Genomic DNA, 19,668 nt, shown 5'->3' with positions numbered 1-19,668 from the left:
TGACCAGCCTCGGTCGTCTCTAAGTACAGACAGATCTTTGACGTGACTTTCAAGGTTCTGCGTGACCTGGTTTTGTCTTTTCTCCTTAGCTCTAGCTCCTGCCTGCCTGGTGCCCTTTAGCTGGACAACACTTGTAGAAATAGCTCTGGTGGCATTTAATTCCTCCTGATTTTAAAGTCCTAGGCCCATTACGACTCTGTGCCTTTGTACATGCTATTCCCACTGCCTGGAATGCCCCTCTTCCCTTCCAGGCCTGGGGAACTCACACTCTTCCCTGAAGACCTGGCTGTCTCTGTCACCTCCTCCAGGAAGTCTTTCAGAGTCTTCCAGAGGCACCTGCTCCATCTCCTCTCACGTCTGCCTCCCACTTATACCCACCTCTAATAGAGGCTTGCAATTTCTGGGGGGCACAGGAGAGAGAGGTTCTTTAACTCTCCACTGGGTAGAAATCTGAGTTTCCAGGGCCCTTGGAAAATTCTCCTCTGGATGTGGTCCTTGGTGATTCCTCATCAAAGTGTGTCTCCCTAGGAATGTGCTGTGGTGGGTGGAATGTGGAACACCACGACCCTGCTCAAGCCTCTCCTGTGACTGCAAAGAAAATGGGGCTTGAAGTGTTGAAGGTCACCCCCCAGCAGAGGTATAGCCCAAAGGCCCACCAGGTCTGCCTAATGCCCAATGCCCCTCTCACTGCTGCCCGCCCACAGATTCCTGCGAGAGATGCCACGGACAGTCTGTTTTATTAGCCAACAGAGGAGCCAAGCCATAGTCTGGGGGTTGAGGTCTTCTCCCATAAAATTTTATCAAACTGAGTCCAACACTTTTCCTTCCGTTTTCACTAAGAAGTGAAATGAAGCTCCCCCTTTGCAGTTTAAGTACCTATCCCTCCAGGCAAAGCCACTGGGGGAGTAGCTGGCAATTTGGGGGAATCAGTTAAAGCTCCTTTGGGTTTCTCACTCAACCTGGAAGATGAATCCAATTCTCCAAGCAATCGTTTACAATAGGAAAAGAAAATGATATTCACCAGGCAACTGTTGTGTGCTAAGGGAGCACACAGTGGCTTCTGGGGGAGCCAGTGGGCAAGTCTGTGGAGTAGGTCATGTGATCCTTGTTGTGCAAAATTGACATGCCTACAAGTGAAAGGACACCCAGGAGCTGAAAGACAAGGACTTTGACACTGGATGAATCTGGGTTTCAACCTCAGTGCTGTCATTTAGGAGCTTGGTGACCCTGGGCATATGGCTGCAACCTCTCTGAGCCTTAGCTTTCTTTTATAAAATGGGGGTAATGATATGTTCTTCTTCACTTGGTGGTTGTGAAAATGCATAGAGCAAAGGTGTGTAAAACACTCTGTGCCTGGCATATGGCAGGTTACATTAAATATAATAATAGTATAAGAATAATAGTTCATAGTAACAAAAATGTTACCTTTTATTATTGTCAAAGGCCCCATAGCCAGGAAACTGCATTCACACATGCTCTATAAATGTAGGGAGTGGATCCCAGGGCAGACACTGTGCTGAGTGCCAGGGGACGGCGGTGAACATGGAAGACAAATCTTGGAACTTCTACGACAGCGTGGTGGTGGTTGGGGTTGTGCGGGGTCAAACATGAAGTAACTCCGAGCAGAGCTGCTGATTCAACTGCAGTAGGTTGACAGTTCTATAAAGGGGGACTGTAAGGAGCCACAGGCTTCCCTGGCAGCTCAGCAGGTAAAGAATCCGCCTGCAATGCAGGAGACCCTGGTTCGATCCCTGGGTTGGGAAGTCCCCTGGAGGAGGGCATGGCAACCCACTCCTGTATTCTTGCCTGGAGAATCCCATGGACAGAGGAGCCTGGCGGGCTACAGCCCATGGGGTCGCAGAGTCGGACACGACTGACTCAGCCCAGGAGCCACAGTGATACACGGTGGAGGGACCCATCCTGCTCTGGAGGGTATGTGATTTGAGATCTGAACAGATAGGAAAAGGGTCACTCAGTGAAAACAGGTGATGAGCAGGCTCCAAACAGAGGACAGCTGCTACAAACACTGGGAGGCAGAGAGTTGGGGATGTCGGCAGAACCGTAGGAACCCTTGGGGGTCGGGGGGGGTGAGTGGAGGATGGCACGACTGGAAGCCCAGAGGGGGCTTTACGTCCAGCAGTCCTGCGGGGACACCAGGGGGTGGGGGTGGCCGCAGGGTGGCAGGGAGCCTCACTGGGCCCTGCTGGCTGCCCCCAGTTATCACTGCTGGCAATGAGATGCAGGGGTCACTGGGTCCCTGGCAGGCAGTTCGTCTTTACGAGCCATAATGTCCCAGAACATCGCCCCGTCACTTGGTCATTTCGGATGTTCTGGGTACCGGGTGCTGCGGGCATCAGAGAGTGGCCCCAGGGTCAGCTCCCCCAGGAGCACTGCCCGCTCGGGAGTCCCAGAGGCGCCTGGGAAGTGGAAGCTATGTCAGCGGGGTGACTCTCATTCTTGAAGGAGGGAAGACGGGCCTTCTAAGCTCCGCTGTGGCTGCAGACAAAGATGCTGAGCAGCGTGCCTGGAGGCCAGGTGGCGGGGGCCACGCCACTTCAGAAAGGCTGGCGGGCTCTGGGACTCCATCACTGGGAGCCCGGGATGCAGGGTAGGGCCCAGAGGTGCACCCATAGGGTGAGGCGGGTCCAGCCTCCAGCAGTCCAGACACTGCCTAATGATGGGGGCGGGGGCCATGGGGGGTGTGGGGAGCAGCGGGGGGCTGTGGGAACTGGGAGGATGCTGTGGGTGATGCTGTGGGTGGTGGCAGGTGACAGCGGTGTGTGTGTGCAGAAGGCAACATTTTATGGGGCCTGGAAAACCCCACGGATGCTAAAAACAGACAACTGACCCAGCAGTTGCACTTTGAGAAATTCATCATATGACCTGGAAATGGTGTTCAAGTGCCTGTGGCAGCACACAATGCAATCGTCAAAAGGACAAGTGCACCAGTTTCTCATATTTTTAGATTCCACATATAAGTGATATTATACAGTATTTGTTTGTCTGTGTCTGACTTATTTCACTTCGGCATAATAGCCTCCAAGTTCATCCATGTTGCTATCAATGGCAATATTTCCTTCTTTGCTGTGGCTGGATACTACTCCATGGTATATATGTCCCACGTCCTCTTTATCCATTCATCTGTTGATAGACACTTAGGTTGCTTCCATACCTTGGCGACTGTAAATAACACTGCTATGAACATTGGAGTGCATGTTTCTTTTCAAATTAGTGGGTTGTTTTTTTTTTTTTTTTTTTCAGATATATCCAAGAGTGAAATTGCTAGGTCATATGGTAGCTCTAGTTTTAGTTTTTTGAGAAACTTCCTTGCTGTTTTCCAAAAAAGAAGCAGACTCACAGACACAGAGAACAAACTAGTGGTTACTAGTGGGGAGAAGGATGGGAGGGAGGGACAATATAAAGGTAGTGGATTAAGAAGTATAAACTATTATGGATAAATAAGCTACAAGGATATATTGTAAATGTTGTTATTCACTATCTTGTATGCCTATAACTTACATAATACCATATATCAACTGTACTTGGATAAAAAAATTAAAATTAAAGAAAGGACTATTGCAGGCTTTGGGGCTGATGTGGAATGGTTCTGCATTTGTGAGTGTGACATGCTAAAGGGGGAACATGCGCGTGTTCTTGTGGTCTTGCACTGACACGCAGACTGGTCCAGGAAGGACACACGTGAAAAGGGGCTGACTGCTCCCAGAGGGGTTGATGGGGGCTCAGCCGAGGGTGCGGGATAAACTTCCTTCCCCATATGTCCCTTGGAACCTTGGGAATCTTTTTACCTATAGTCAGTGCCATGGTTTTTCCAGTAGTTATGTACAGATGTGAGAGTTGGACCATGAAGAAGGCTGAGCGCCAAAGAACTGATGATTTCAAATTGTGGTGCTGAAGAAGATTCTTGAGAATCCCTTGGACAGCAAGAAGATCAAACCAGTCAATCTTAAAGGAAATCAACCTGGGATATTCATTGGAAGGACTGATGCTGAAGCTGAAGCTCCAATACTTTGGCCACCTGATGCAAAGAGCCAACTCACTGGAAAAGACCCTGATGCTGGGAAGGATCAAGGGCAGGAGGAGAAGGGGGCAACAGAGGATGAGATGGTTGGATGGCATCACTGACTCAATGGATGTGAGTTTGAGCAAACTCTGGGAGATTGTGAAGGACAGGGAAGCCTGGCGTGCTGCAGTCCATGGGGTGGCAAAAAGTCGGACACGACTGAACGACTGAAAATGACAGCCGTGGGCAGACATCACCTATGGCCAAACTAACAGCCAGGCCACAGGGCTTGACCAGCAGAGAAGGGCAGAGGGAAGGCACCCAGGTGGAAGGAACAACAGCAAAGGAAAGGCGGCCGTGTGCTCAGGTGATGCTTAAGAGCGGGACCTGGAGCGTCGGGGCTCCAAGCCAGGGCTGGCACTCGGTCTACCCAGTCAAGAGTAGAATTGATGCTTTTGAACTGTGGTGTTGGAGAAGACTCTTGAGAGTCCCTTGGACTGCAAGGAGATCCAACCAGTCCATCCTAAAGGAGACCAGTCCTGGGTGTTCATTGGAAGGACTGATGCTGAAGCTGAAACTCCAATACTTTGGCCACCTGATGTGAAGGGTTGACTTATTGGAAAAGACCCTCATGCTGGGAAAGATTGAAGGCAGGAGGAGAAGGGGATGACAGAGGATGAGATGGTTGGATGGCATCACCGACTCTATGGACAGGACTTTGAGTAAGCTCTAGCAGTTGGTGATGGACAGGGAGGCCTGGCATGCTGCAGTCCATGGGGTTGCAAAGAGTCAGACATGACTGAGTGACTGAACTGACTGACTATTCAGTCAAGAGCCCCTTACTAGTAAGTCCTCTGCTCCAAGCTCACCCTCAGATACCCCTCTTTCCGCAGTCACTGCATAGGACTGGTCAGGTCCGGCCCTCCAGTTACTTCTCCTGTCATTTGCAAAAAGATGATGATGCCTGCCAAGCCCTAGCCCTGCATGATCTGGCCTCTGCCAACCTTTTCAGCCAGTTCTCAGGGTGGGGAGTGGAAATGTAGCTGTGAGGGGAGTGCTGAGGAGTTTGCACTTAGTTCTAAGGGCAGCAGGCCAGCCCTGGAGGTTCAATCAACAGGTCCGAGATTGCCTAGAGAACTGATGGCATGCAGGACACCACCCTCTTGATCCCAGTCAGCCGTCAATCAATGAGGCACTTCTGACTGGTGAACATACGTCAAATAGGCTCCACAACATGCTTAGGGCCATCTGCTCTCTGAACATCCTCTCACTCACGCTTCACCACAACATCCTGTGGCAAGAGGTCTTTTCCTCATTTTAAAAATGCAGAAACCCAGGTTCAGGAAAGTGAGGTTGCCCAAAGTCTCAATATCACTAAGTCAAAAAGTCAGAATTTGAATCCCCGTCTGTCTGACTCCATAATCCTGGTTTTCAGTTGCTATTATTTCAGCTTTCCTACAGAGAAAGAAACTACACCCTTCAGGCTTTCCAAAGAGATGATGTGAGTTCTCCGGGCATCTGCAGCCGAAGGTGCTTCCTCTTTTTCTGTCTTTGATCTTCGTGGTTGTAGATTTCTAACTCCTTCCCCACAGGGGGCTTGACGTTCGGTAAAAGCCTCATATGGCAGTAAACAATTTCTGGCTGAGGTTGTTCATTAGAGAGAAAGGCCTTGGGCTCCTGGTGATCTTAGTTTTTGGTTCCACCCTTTCCTGTCTCTGAGCTGACAGGGATCCGAAGCTGGGATTGTTTTCACTTCTGCTCTCAAGCCCGTCTTGTCCCAAACACTGCAGCCCCCTTGATGGGGGAGAGTGCCCCCTCTGCACAGGCTGAGAGGTGAACGGACCCAAATATCACCTGGAATTTGGGGCAGGTTCTGTAACCGCTGCTGTTGGCACAACCAAAGACGAGCCCCACCCATGTGTGAAAGGCATGGTGCAGCAAAGCGGACTTCTCCTGTGATGACTGTCCTCACTCGGGCATTACAGTGCAGGGAAGATGATTGGGGCTGGAAGCCAGGACACTGGCCTCTTCCATCCGCTGAGCACACACAGGTAACTTAATATCTCTGGGCTGCTCTGCGGTACTCAGTCGTGTCTGACTCTTTGCGACCCCTTGGACTGTGGACTGTAGCCCGCCAGGCTCCTCTGTCCATGGGATTCTCCAGGCAAGAACTCTGGAGTGGGTTGCCATGTCCTCCTCCCAGGGATCTCCCCAACCCAGGGAGTGAACCCACATCTCTAGAGTCTCCTGCCTTGACAGGCAGATTCTTTACCGCGCACCACCTGGGAAGCCCCAAATATCTCTGTGAGGCAGAGATTATTATGAGTCCCATTTGACAGATTGTGAAACTCAGGTTCAGACATTAAGTCACTTGTCCAAAGGTGCATAGCTGGAAAAGAGACAGGCAGGGCTTTGAACCAGATCTAACTCCACTGTCTCTGAATGTCCATAGCCAACCGCCCTGCCCCGCCACCAACTAAGACATGCATATAATTCAGTTCATTTGCTGACTATTTGTGTGACCAGTCCTTGCTGAGGTGTTTTCTTTTCAGTGAGAGACCCCAGATCATCTGACTGGCCTCTGCCAATGGTTGATGTGGGAAGCTGAAGCCACATCGGGTGACAACAAATTCCCTTGGTCACTGTTGTTTAGGAGCATCTCTATTTCTCCCCCTTTTTTTCAGTTTAGGTGAAGGGCACATAAGATCAAAGTGCACAGTTCAATGGCATTCAGTCCATTCATGATGTTGTGTAACTTCCATCTCTACTTGGTTTTCAAACATAGTCATCATCTTGAAGGGAACCTACACCTGTTAAGCAATCACTTCCTGTCTCCGGTTCCCGGCAACCACTGACTTGCTTTCGGGCTCCATAGAATTTGCCTATTCTGGACATCGGGGACACAAAGGGAAGGAGGATCTCTGAGTCTCTTTTCTAGCCTCTGATTTCCCTTCAGTCACCTCGGGGCTCAGGCTACACATTCAAGCATCATCCTGGACCACTGTCTTTCCTTCGTCCCCAACATTCAACCCATCAGCAAAGTGGATGCATTTTCCCTCTGAAATACGTATGTCTTGGATGAGGCTACTTTCTTTGGTTGCTGCCATCCTGGTCCTCATCCAAGCCAGCAGCATCTCTTGTCTGGGCTTCTGTGACAGCTGTCCACAGGCATCTCTGCTGCCCTCTTTGGTCTCCAGCACTGCCCTCCTGCTTCTGTCTCATCCACACTGTGCCTTACACACGCTCCTTGGATCACAAGACATCCCGCCCCTGGGATCCGTGCCCCATCTCTCTGACCTCCTTCCTCAGCCTCAGGGCTCACCGGGTACCCGACCACTCTGACCCTGCCCCAGAGCCTTGGACATGCACCGTCTCCTCCTCAGGCCTCTGCCTTGATCTGCTGCTGACGTGGGTGGACATTGGCATCTTGGCTCAAATATCAGTTCTGTGGAGGGCATCCTCCTTGACCCTTGGAGCAGCTCCTGGACCCTCACCATATCCCCTCCACCTGGCTCTTCACAGAGAAAGCCAATATTTTTTTGACATTTTTTTCTTTTTTCCCCGATTTGTTCACTGTCTCTCTCTCCGAAATAGAATATAGGCATCATTTTTTGTTCCCTGACAGGCACTTAATGGGGGCTCAATTCATATTTATTGGGTTGACTAATGCATACTGAAAACAACCATCATTGCAGGATAATACCACATTTAGGGGGTGCTTTGAAAGTGTAAGCAATGTTCTAAGAACTGATATTTACGTACTTTATCCCATTTAATCTCTCTGCAACAGCCTTCCTACATGGCCACCATTACTTATCTCCACTTTACAGACGAGGAACTTGAGGTTTATGGTGCTTTGTAACCTGACCAAAGCCCATGACCAGACTTGAGGTAACAAGTGTGGCCAAAGTCCTACAGCTCACTGGGTCACCTTACAGATATCCACAGCAAACAGCGAAGGCTTGCCAGGAACAGTCACACACTGGTTATCTTGGGTAATCCTCTCTGCCCTCCCCCACTTTCCACTCCCTCCACGTGCCATTACTTCAGAGTGAGTCCAGGAGAGCTCCCTGCGGAGCTGCCAGGGCAGTCACTATTACCACACTTTGCAAAGACGGCTCAGAGAGGCCGAATGCCTGGGCTGAGGTCACGCAGCTGCCAGAGGAGGGAAGGGCCCTCTAGGCTTCCAATTGCCAACAGCATACCCTGTCTGAAGCCTACTGTGTTTCCAAACCTCATGCATTCATGGACCAACTCCACGATTTTGCCAAACCCACAAAATATACCAGTTCTATTTTGTACTTAACATTTTTCTTTAAAGTGATAGAATGAATTGCAAAAGGAATTTTGTCTTATTATTACAATAACCACCAGGATCACTTTCCCTCAAATAGGCTACCCTGAAAACAAAGGCAGTGGAAACAGAGCTGATGTTATTAAATTCCATGTAGCTGCTGCTGCCTGAAAAGCCAGCCCAACCCTCTCCTAGTTAGAAAGGCTGTGCTACAAAGGTGTTAAAGACACATTAGCACCTAACTGATAACTTTCCTTGCACAAAGAAGAAAGTCTGAAGGAGAACTAAAAAGCCAATCTGTTCACCGTGTGATGGGATGGTTGTTGTTATCTGAGACAACTGCCATCCAAGTCCACCCCAGGACACTCAGGGCCACCTGCCACACTTGAGTATTTTGCTCAACCCAGGAAGCTAACACTGTGTAGTGGAGAGGAACCAGGAACCTGTCGGAGGCTCAGTTTTCCCATCTGTAAATGAGCAGAAAACCACAGCATGCGATGCTGGCAAGATGAAATGTGACGGTAACGGGATGCTAGAGACGTGATAGTTCCTTGGTAAATGTCTCTCCCTGCCCCCTGGCCATTCTCTGGTCTTCTCGCCCACCCTCCTGCAAGAGCAGGCACCCAGGTAAACATGTCTTCATCTGGAAGATCTGAGCACAGGGGTAGGTAGCTCCTGGGCAGCCCTGCACAGTCTCCATGGCTGGCTGGGACCATGTGTGGGTCAGAAGGCTTCTCCTCCCAGCCCGCCTCTCACCGATCCCCATCTCAGCCCTGAGTTCGAATCCCATCTCTGCTACTTGCCAAGGAGGCACTGTTAGCCAGGCAGCTTTGCCTTGAGCCTCGGTTTCCCTTTCTGCAAAATGGGGATACTAGTCCCAAACACACAAGGGTATAGAATGGCTGGTGATGGGTTAAGAGCAAGGCACCTCCAGGACCAGGGACCTGGGCCACGTTCTGGCCCCGCTGCTTCTTTATGCAGCCATAGGGAGCAAGGGCTTGGATTCTTCCCATCTCAGATTCCTCACCGGGCACAATGGAAATAACAGGAACTTCCCCGTTATCCTACTGTTGTGAGGAGTAGTTGGGCAAATGTGTGTGAAGCTCCAGAGACTAAGTGCTGAGTGCAAGGGAGCGCTCTGCAGACGCACAAACACTCGGCACAAGGCCGGGACTAGAACCCGCCTCCCTACAGCTGCCCACTGGCCTCCTGGTCCCTTCTCCCCACAAGGCCCCCCCACACCCCCTCCCTCAGCTACACGCTCCCAGCCCCCCAGCCTCCAGCCCCCAGCCCTGGGGACCAAATCACTGCTGCTTGGCTTCTACTCCGGGTGCAGGCTTTCTGAAGATGCTCACTCAAGACAATTCCAAATACACACAAAACTGTAGGCTTAACTGTATTATTCATGACAGGTGATGCTGCAAATGACTTTTATATGTTCAAAACTGGAAGAATAGTGGCATAAATTATGTCCTAATGGAATTACTAGAGCTGCTGCTGTCACATTTTGGAAACTATGAAATAAGGGGAAATGCTTACATTTAAGTAGTAAAGCAGCAGGATTCAGATTGTATACAGAGGATGACTGCAGCTATGAACTCCTACCCTGTTAACCAGCTGGAGAGAAACACAACAAATAAAGTTTATGTCTAGAAGGACGGGCTGGATGGTAATAGTGGCTTTCTGATGGTGATATAATTATTTGTTACTGTTTTCTTCTACATCTCCTTATTCAAAATCTTCTACACTTGAGAATGAAGCCTACTGGGACTAAAAAGCAGCATGAAGATGCAGAAGTGTGTCTAATATATTCTCCTTATGTCAAAGGTGAGAATACATACATATATATGTAAACATGTGTTTATATGTGGTGCTTCCCAGGTAGCGATAGCAGTAAAGAATCTCCCCTGGAGGAGGGCATGACAACCCCCTCCAGTATTCTTGCCTGGAGAATCCCATGGACAGAGGAACCTGGTGGGCTACAGTCCATAGCGTCACAGAGTCAGACGCGACTAAGGTGACTTAGTACACATGCGTATGTTTATATATGAAGTGTATATGTTTTTGCATGAAGAAAATCTGAAAAGATACATTGCAACAAAATAAAATTGACCCCCTCTTTTGGGCAAGGTAGACAGGGCCTTTGTATATTATATCATGTACCTTTGTATGGGCTTCCCTGGTGTCTCAGTTGGTAAAGAATCCGCCTGCAATGCAGGAGACCTGGGTTCGATCCCTGAGTTGGGAAGATCTCCTGGGGGAGAGCATGGCAACCCACACCAGTATTCTTCCCTGGAGAATCCCCACAGGCAGAGGAGCCTGGCGGGCTGCAGCCCATGGCATTGCAGAGTTGGACACGACTGAGTGACTAAGCACGCACACACCTCTGTATATTGTACTTCTGAGCCATATCAGTGTTTTATTTAATGAAAAAATGAGAAGAAAAAGTCCTGGCTATCTAATAAACCTTTAGAAATAGGCGGTATTTCCCCAAATGAGGGCAGGGTGCTACTTAAACAAAGGAATCTGTACTGGGAATGATTCAGGGATGAATCAAGTCAGCTGGGGTCTTACTGGACAGAGTCCACCAGCGTGTGCTGTGACTGACAGGCCCTGACGATTGCAGGGCTTTCCAAAAAGCCAAATAAGATCCCAGACCCACTCTCTCTCCGCCAGCCCTACTTTTACCATGGAGCCTCCCCTGACAATGATGCTCCCAGGACCTGTCAGGGAACGCAGGGCAAGGGAAAGGTACTAGGGCAGAGAAAACTAGGGGGTTGGTCAGACCTCCTCGGTCTGAGGGCCTAGGACCCAGGCAGGCTGTGTGTGAACAGTCTACATCCTCTGGGACTGGGGGTACAAGCATGGTGACTCAGAGAGGGGATCGGGACTTGGGCCAGAGGGATGGCTACCGTGGTCAGTATGGGCCCAGTGCCACGGGATCACCACATTCTTTAGGAGAAACTGGAAAGATGATGTTTAAGTGAGTGAGTGAAAGTCACTTAGTTGTGTCCGCCTTTTGTGACCCCACGAACTATACAATCCATGGAATTCTCCAGACCAGAATACTGGAGTGGTAGCCTTTCCCTTCTCCAGGGGATCTTCCTAACCCAGGGATCAAACCCAGGTCTCCCGCATTGCAGATGGATTCTTTACCAACTGAGCGATCAGGGAAGCCCTGATGTGAGTACTTCTGGCTTTGAAATAAAACATCTAGGGGACTTCCCTGGTGGGCCAGTGCTAAGACTCTGTGCTCCTAAGGCAAGGGTGTGTGCATGCTAAGTCGCTTCAGTGTCCAACTCTTTGCAGTCCTGTGGACTGTGGCCCACCAGGCTCCTCTGTCCATGGGGATCTCCAGGCGAGAATACCGGAGTGGGTTGCCATGCCCTCCTCCAGGGGATCTTCCCCACCCTGGGGTCGAGCCTGTGTCTCTTACATCTCCTGCATTGGCAGACGGGTTCTTTACCACTAAATGCAGGGGGGCTGGGTTCAGTCCTTGGCCAGGGAACTAGATCCCTCAGGCCTGGAAGCAAAGATCCCGTGTGCTGCAACTAAGATCTGGAGTAGCCAAATAAATAAACATTTAAAAAGGAAGAAAGGAAGGAAGGAAGATCTGAATATATATACAGTCTTTGAAAAAATAAATAAAAGACCCAAACTTTTCAATGAAATCTCATTTTAAAATAATGGCTTAATAAAAAGTATTTTATAGTTTCCTGCGAAAGTCCTCCACCAGCAGGTGTCTATGACCTTGGCACATTCCTGCTGCTCTCGGAGAGCAAGGTCGGCCCCCAGGACCTGGTTGCTTTTCTAACCACCCTCCCGCCTTTCATACGGCTTTGCAAATTCTGCCCTAGACCAAATCCATCAGTCAGTGTTCGGGGTGGGGGGGCGGGGGTCTGACATTTACCCATCTCTGCCCTGGGAGTGTGGTACAGAGTCCAGAAGGGGGGTGATTGATTCTAGCAATGGGCTTTCTCCAGGGTAGTGACTGCTTTGTGTCTGGAAGGGGCAGGCAGTGGGGCCATAGCCGGGAGTCCCACGGCCTTCAGAGGCCAGAGTCTCTGCCCCTTCTGCCCTCCCCAGCCTCAGTTTCCCCTCCCCTCTTATACGCCCTGTACTTCAACCACGCAGGAGGCTTCACCCTTCCTTTCACTCTCGACAGTCTCACAGCTCTGGTCCTTTGCAGAGCCCAATCCCTCGGTCTGGACACCCTCTTCCACTGTCTCTGTGGTCGTGCCTCAGCCACCAGGAAAACGCCACCCTCACGGGCCAGCTCCCACAGGTCCCATGCCTCCCCGTCACAGCAGCCTGGGAGGCTGGCCCTGGCATCTCCAGTGTCGTTCATTGTTTAGACTCCCCGATCTCCTTCAGGTGCTTCTGTCTGCCAAACAGCTTTAGACTCTGCCCCTTCCCTCCAGCGGCAGTGCTCCAGCCTTCATCTCTGCTCATCTGGAAAGAGCAAGGGTATCCAGACAGGGTGCCTGGTCTCCCCTTCTCTCCCCAGCACCCTGGCCTCTGTGCTGTCTGGGGAAAGGGAACTTTTCAAAAGTGCAACCTGCTGGCCTCTATCCGCAGCCTCCAATCTCTGCCCGGCACCTGCAGCCTCCAGGGCTAAGTCCACACTCTTCTGCTTGGCACTGCAGGCTTTCCATGATCAGGACCTCAGCAAATCGAATCCTCTGTTACCTCCTTCCACTGACCCCGGAGCCTCAGGCAAAACTTAATTGTCCTGAATGCCCTGAGCACACCTGGAGGCTTTGCAGCCGTGTCTCTGCACACCTCTTCCTATGCCTTTAATACCCAGACACTCTGCCTACCTGCGGCGCTCCCGTTCACCCTCACACCCAGCTTGCAAATCCTCCCGCTTCCCCGCCAGGCAGTGGGTATTCCAGTCTGAGGGCTACTCGCCACTTCAGGGCTGCCGCTGTCCTGCTGCTGGCTGCAAGCCTGCCTTCCCCACGACACCTGGATCTCTGGGCAGGTGTGGCGCTTATCTGTCTCTATGTCTTTGGGGCACCACGCAGGACTAGGCATGGCAGACCACCAGGAAGTGTTTGTTAAGTGACTGAGTGAGGGGCCGGATGGCTCTAATGCTCAAAGAGGGTTTGGAGGTTAGATTACTCTCTTGGGGAAAGTGGGTGACTCTAGAGCTGAAAGTGGCCAAGGTGGAGCCCTGGGGCGAGCTGTTGACAATTCTTCCTACTGTTCCTGGCTGCCACATGCTCCTGGAGACTGTCCCCACGGAGCTGCCGATTATCAGCCACGCCGCCTGCTACGATCCGTGACCAACTTGGCTCCAGCCACCTTTCTCTTGCTGCCATGGCGCCAGGCCGGCGCCTCCTGGCAGAGCTACCACAGGGAAGCTGGCATCAATGAAGGGCAGAGTTAGAAAGGCCCTATGAGGTCAGCCAGCTCATATACCTGTGTCTGTTTTCAGATGGGGCAGCCGGGACCCAGAGAGGGGCAGCCACTTGCCCAGGGTCACACAGGAGGCCAGTTCTTCCGGATTTTATGAGATACTAAAAAGGATATCCAAAAGAAACCTTGAGAGGGGATAGAAAAAGCTTGTGGGTGGGTGTCAGGGAAGGCCCTTGAGACCAAGAGAACAAGGAAGCTCTTTCTGAGGCTGATCCCAGAGCTGCTATGCAAAGGAGGATGGGGTGGCAGTTGGGGGTAGGGGAAACCTCCCTGCAAAGGACTCGCACAGTGACGGGCTTGCTGCTCTGAGGTCGGCTTGGCCATAGCAGAGTGAGGGAAGATGCGCCCAGAGATGGGGGCAAGGCCCCATCGGGCAGGCCTGGTACCTCTCTGCGGGGTTTATGGCTCGCTCTAAGTAAGGGAAGCATGCAACCAAGTTTTAAAGCTGATTTGAAAAGACGGTGCTGCAAACAAGATACACAAACGGCCAAGAAGCACCCAAAACGGTGTTCAAATTCATTAGCCATCGGGGGAATGCAAATCAAAACCACAGTGATATCACTTCACACCCACTAGCATGGCTAGGATCCAAAAGTCAGACCATGAGCGTCAGGGAGGATGGAGACCTCAGACAGGGCTGGTGGAGATGTACGATGGCGCCACTGCTTCGGAAAACACTCTGGTGCTTCTTCAAAGGGTTAAACCTAGTGTTATCATACGACCTAATAATTCTACTTTTAGGTATATACCTCAGAGAAATGAAAATTTATGTCCTGACAAAACCTGTACACAACTGTTCAGAGCAGTGTTACTCATAATAGCCAAAAAGGTAGATACGACCCAAATACCAATCAAGCATCAACTGATGAATGGATAAACAAAATGTGGTCTATCCATGCAATGGAATATTATTTGGGCCATAAAAAGCGGTGACGTACTGACACACGCTACAACATAGATGGCCCTTGAGGACACAATGCTGACAATAAGCCAGACACAAAAGGTCATATGTTGCATGATTCCACTGACACGAAATCTCCAGAACAGGCACATCTACAGAGACAGGAAGCAGATCAGTGATTTGTGGGGGGGTGGGGGTCGGGGGGTGGATAGGGTGCACAGCCAATGTGTAGAAAGTTTCTCTTTGGGGTGATGAAAATGTTCTGGAATCAGAGAGCAGCCACGGTTGTACAGCTCTGCAAATATACTCAAAGCAGCTGGCTTATATATTTGAATTTTATGGCAGGTGAATTATATCTCTATAAAGCTTTTATGTTTTTTGTTTAAAAAGAGACCACTCTGGCTGGTGGTGGGGGCAGAGTGGCAGCAGGGAGGCCAGGAGTGCTGTCACGGGCTCCAAGGTGGCAGCTGCTGAATATCCGTGGACGCCCTGCATGGGCCAACCCTGCTCAGGACGGCCCTTCTCTTCTGTTCCAGGGTTTCTCAACTCAGCACCATTGACATTTTGCACAGGTAAATTCTCTGTTGTGGGGACCGTCCTGGGCCTTGTGGGATGTTTGGCAGCATCCGTGCCCTCTGCCCACTGGCTGTCAGTACACCTCCCCACCCCCAGCTGTGATAATCAAAACTGTCTCCATATGTTGATAAATGTCCCTGGGCGGCCAAACTGCCCAGTTGAGAACCACTGTTCTAGCCTGTCTTGCTCACCTGGTGGGTTCTTGCTTATTCTTCCAGAACCATTTCAGATACCATCTTGTCCAGGGAGCCTCCGTTCTTCCTCCTCTGAGGCTCCAGTGTCCCTAAAACAATCCCCCACCCCCACCAGGAAGGCCCTGCGGAGACAGTTTACACACTGCTCTCCCCCACGTCTGTGTGGGGATGGCACCTTATGTGCCTTTGGGTCCCTAGCACAAGGCCTGGCACTTGAGAGGTCACTGCTGAGCCGTTTCTTTTCTTTTAAACAGAAACTTGATTTAATTTTGGGGGTCATGCCCCACAGCTTGCAGGATCTTCATTCTCCGACCAGGGACTGACCCTGCGCCCCCACAGTGAGAGGCTGAGTCGTAACCACCGAAACACCAGGGAATTTCTCAAGCCATTTCTTCAGAAAGTGCAGAGAAGCACTGCCTCCCCCAGGGTTTCTGTGATAAGTACTAAAATGTCAACCGATGGAGTCTGTTGACCCTTCCTGACTCCAGCTGAGCGCAGGCTCTGAATGTGGGTGGCCTGGCTTTGGATCTTATGGGACAACGGGAAGTGGCTGAAGAGGTCTCACTCTCGGCTTCTTCTCTGAGAAATGGGGCTATCGCGAGCACCTGCCTCACAGATATACCACGAGCACACAGGAAAAACAACTCAGGCAAATTTAGTATTCCTTCTTCCTTCTAAGATGCCTGCCAGGCCTCAACACAGAGGTGACCCTCTTGCTGACAGGCCTCCAAACTTCAGCCGTGTCCTGGATGCTGGCCAGGAAGAGGTGGGAGCAGGTGGAGTATATGGTCCTTAAAAATCAGACAGTTCTATGTCCACTAATTACTATAGTATATGTTCATTGACTAAAATCCGTAAAGTCTATAAATTATAAAGTGGGAATAAATCTCCCACAGGCAAACACTGTTAACACCGTTTGGCTTATATCCTTCCAGTCTTTTTTCTAAGTACTTGCCACCAATTTGTGATGCTACATATACACATACACAAGCCCCCATCCATGAAGAACCGTCCATTTTTCATAGAGGACGGACTGGTGGTTGCCCAGGGGAAGGGGGCTGAGGGGGGAAGCAGTGGGAGGATGGGGTTAGCTGATGTAAGCTGTTACATATAGAATGGATAAACAAGGTCCTACTGCACGGCACAGAGAACCATATTCAGGAGCCTATGATAAACCATAATGGAAAAGAATATTTTAAAAAAGAATGTCTCTCTCTCTAAATATATATTATATATATATATATATATACACACATATAACTGAATTACTTTGCTATAACAGCAGAAATTAATATTATGTTGTAAATCGACTATACTTTAATTTCAAGTGTTTTAATATTGTAGTAAAATACAGATAACATAAAAAATTATCATCAAAAAAAGAGGACTGTCCATTTTTATTAGCCACCTGACTGTTTCATAGTTTCCTCAGTTGATCTCCTACTTTCGAACATGTAGGCCCTCTCTCTTGATGAATCTCTTTCCAGCTGAGCCTTGGTTTATATTCCCATCATCTTGTTTGGATATTCTGCTCTGCTCTTAGAACATTTTTGGCAAAGGAACCTCTCCAGCCTGCCGGAACACCCATTTTCCCAGAGCAGGATGCCCATTTTCCCGTCATCACAGACTTTCTCCCTAAGCTGAGCTAAATCCTTGAGACTGGGACCCAATCCTGTTTCTGCTTCTCTGGGGCCCTCGCGGAGATGGAGCACAGCTGGATTTGTTTTCCCCTCGGACACCTCAGCCCAGACGGTCAGCTCCATTAGTCATCATGAGAGGATGCAGAAGGAAGACTGCTCTTGTGACCTGGAGCAGCAGCCTCGGTTGAGATTAATGGAGGTAAGGTGAACTGGGATGAGCGGGCAGGGGAAGGAAAAGTTGGTGGGACAGAGTGAGGCAGCCTGGTATCTGCTTCCTGTGTGGAGTCGGGCCGTGACCTTCCTTCCTTCCAGACTCCTGGAGAAATCACCTGGCAAAGGGACCCCCCACACACCACAGCCAGACTTCAGACTCACTTTCTCCAGCGATTATGTAGCACCTCTTCCTATTACACGCTTCACAAGAAACCAGCCAACAAGCAAGCAATGAACCAGGTGCCAGGAACGCCATCTACCACCATATTTGGGGGCCAGTTTGGTGCTCTGAGAAGCACTCTGCAATCAGGCAGGACTGGGGCCAGCCCCAGGGCAGGCACTTCCCATCAGTGTGACCCTGAGGAAATCACAGACCCTGTGAGCCTTGGTTTTCTGTAAACTGGGATTTAATGGCACTGGATTCCCTGATTATTGCAATGACTATAGCCAATACCATATACATCACACGCTGAGTTACCAGGCCTGGCATGTGCAAAAGAAACGTTCTTTTTTCATTCTGTTCAATTCTCCTCATAACTCAGGGTCCAAGGTGTCAATAAATATTTACTAATTGCCTTTCCTAACCTCCAGCAACAGGAATCTCCTGAACAGGGAGGAATTCATGACTTTCTATTACAAATAAGGAAACTGAGGCTCAGAGAGCTTCCGTCAGGAGTCTTGACTGGATGTAAGCTGTTACCTCAAAGGCGTCACATCTAAAATAACCACCAGGATGTTGTATCTGGGTTGGGGAGAGGGGCTCCTGACACCCCCCTCCTCATTCCCTGGGCACTGCTTCATGCCCAGCTGGACCACTAACCATCTCTGGCAAAGGAGACCAGGACCGATCTGGCACATACAAATGAGTTTCCAGGAGGCAGCCCGCGCCAGGACTCTGGGCACCCGAGTTAGGGCATGACAGCTGCCACCGGGGAATGCCACGACCCGCAGGTACCTGCCTGCCCCACCTTCTTATCCTTGAGTGAAGCTGAGGCTCCCATGCTCAAGGTCAGCTGCACGCATTAGGCGGCAGAACTGCGTTTCCAAGCCTCCAAGCCGAGGCCACCTGCCCGGCTCCATCCTGGAGGCTCGCTGTCCAGAAGCTCCCCGTACCCGGTCCTCGCTCCCGGGCATCTGGCATCGGGGTGACAGTCCAGGAGAGCGAAGGCTCCCTAAGGAGCTGGGAGCCCCCTCCCGGTCCACCCCCTGCCCTCTACCGGCTTCCCTTAAGCAGAAAGTCGTGCCTTGCGCCCACAGACATCGCCCTGAGAAAACGCCAGCGCCCAGACATAGGGACAAATCATGGGCTGTTTCTGCGAAAGTGGGTTTTCCAAAACCATCCCCACGGGGGCAGCGGGGACTTCCGCGCGATCCAGCGCCCAGAGCACCACCGCAGACCGACCGGGGCTGCACCCCGCGCTTGCCACGTTCCCAGGGCGCCACCCCCGCGAGTCACAAAAGGAAACTGAGTCTCGCCGGCAAACGGACTGGTCCAAGGTCAGGCACAGCCCGCACGCGGACTGGCCGGGCTCGAACCTGGGGTCAGGGTCAAGCCGGCGACCGGGAACCGGGAGCAGCCGCCAGGGGCGCCCCTCCTCTCCACCAGCGCCTGCCCGGGGACCCCACCCCGCGCCCAGGCCCGGCGGGGAGACGGCGGCCGCGTTACCTGGAGCTGCCGCCGCCGAGGTGGCTCCGCTCGGGCTCGCCTCCGTCCTGCGCCCGCGCCGGCTGCGCTCCGGGCAGGGATGGAGCGGGCGGCGCTCCCCGCCCGCCCGCGCCCTGCGCCTCGCACCCACTTCCTCGTCTCCGCCCCCAGCTCGCTGCTCCTGGCTCCCGCTCGCTCCTTCCCTTCCTTCCCTCTCCAAGTCTCTTTCTCTCCCTCTCTGTCGCCTCTTTCCCCCACGGCGCACGCACACACTCACATGCTCCCCTCCTTGGCTTTCCTGCGTCTCCCACACTCTCCCACACTCTGTCTTTTGCTTTCTCCTGGACCTTCTTTCCTTCTGTCTCTGCCTCACACTTTCCCTTTTGTCTTTCTTTTTTCCTTTGGTCACGCTCCCCCCTCTTTCCCTAGCTTTACCCCTCCCTCCCGCCCACTCCCCCCACTGCCTGGCCTGGGACCCAGACTCCAGCTGTGCCTTCCTGGCTAAGAGGAGAGGGACTCCTGACTGGTTCAGCACTGGTTTCTGCCCACAGCTGGACGGCCTGCCCTGGGAGGGCTAGACCCATGGGATCAGGTGGCACCCGCTACCCTTGGGTGTCCAGCTCCCAGCCACCTGGAATCAAGCTAGAAGAGAGAGGAAGAACTAGTTTCAAGGGAGAAGTCTGGAAAATTCTGGGATCTGGACTGGAAACAAAGAGGGCCTGAGGCTTAAGGGCACTGAGAAATCAGTTCAGGGGTTATTGAT

The 19,668-nt window shown here is 51.3% G+C and overlaps 1 protein-coding gene across 7 annotated transcripts in view; it reads right to left on the bottom strand.

The window, feature by feature from the left end:
- The window catches only part of HRH2 (histamine receptor H2), a 47,906-nt gene extending 28,631 nt beyond the window's left edge, over window positions 1-19,275 (bottom strand). For 6 of the 7 annotated variants that reach the window (XR_006344069.1, XR_006344071.1, XR_006344070.1 and 3 more), the window contains exon 1: window positions 18,927-19,175. The gene's annotated coding sequence lies outside the window, so the exon portion shown is untranslated. The other variant, XM_043920527.1, reaches the window with a different exon arrangement.
- Window positions 19,276-19,668: the final 393 nt, after the last annotated feature.

The sequence above is a fragment of the Cervus elaphus genome, chromosome 12 (genome assembly GCF_910594005.1).
Source record: "Cervus elaphus chromosome 12, mCerEla1.1, whole genome shotgun sequence".
Classification (NCBI taxonomy): Eukaryota; Metazoa; Chordata; class Mammalia; order Artiodactyla; family Cervidae; genus Cervus; species Cervus elaphus.
The sequence above is the reverse complement of the archived record's forward strand: the minus strand, read 5'-3'. Positions and strand labels throughout refer to the sequence as shown.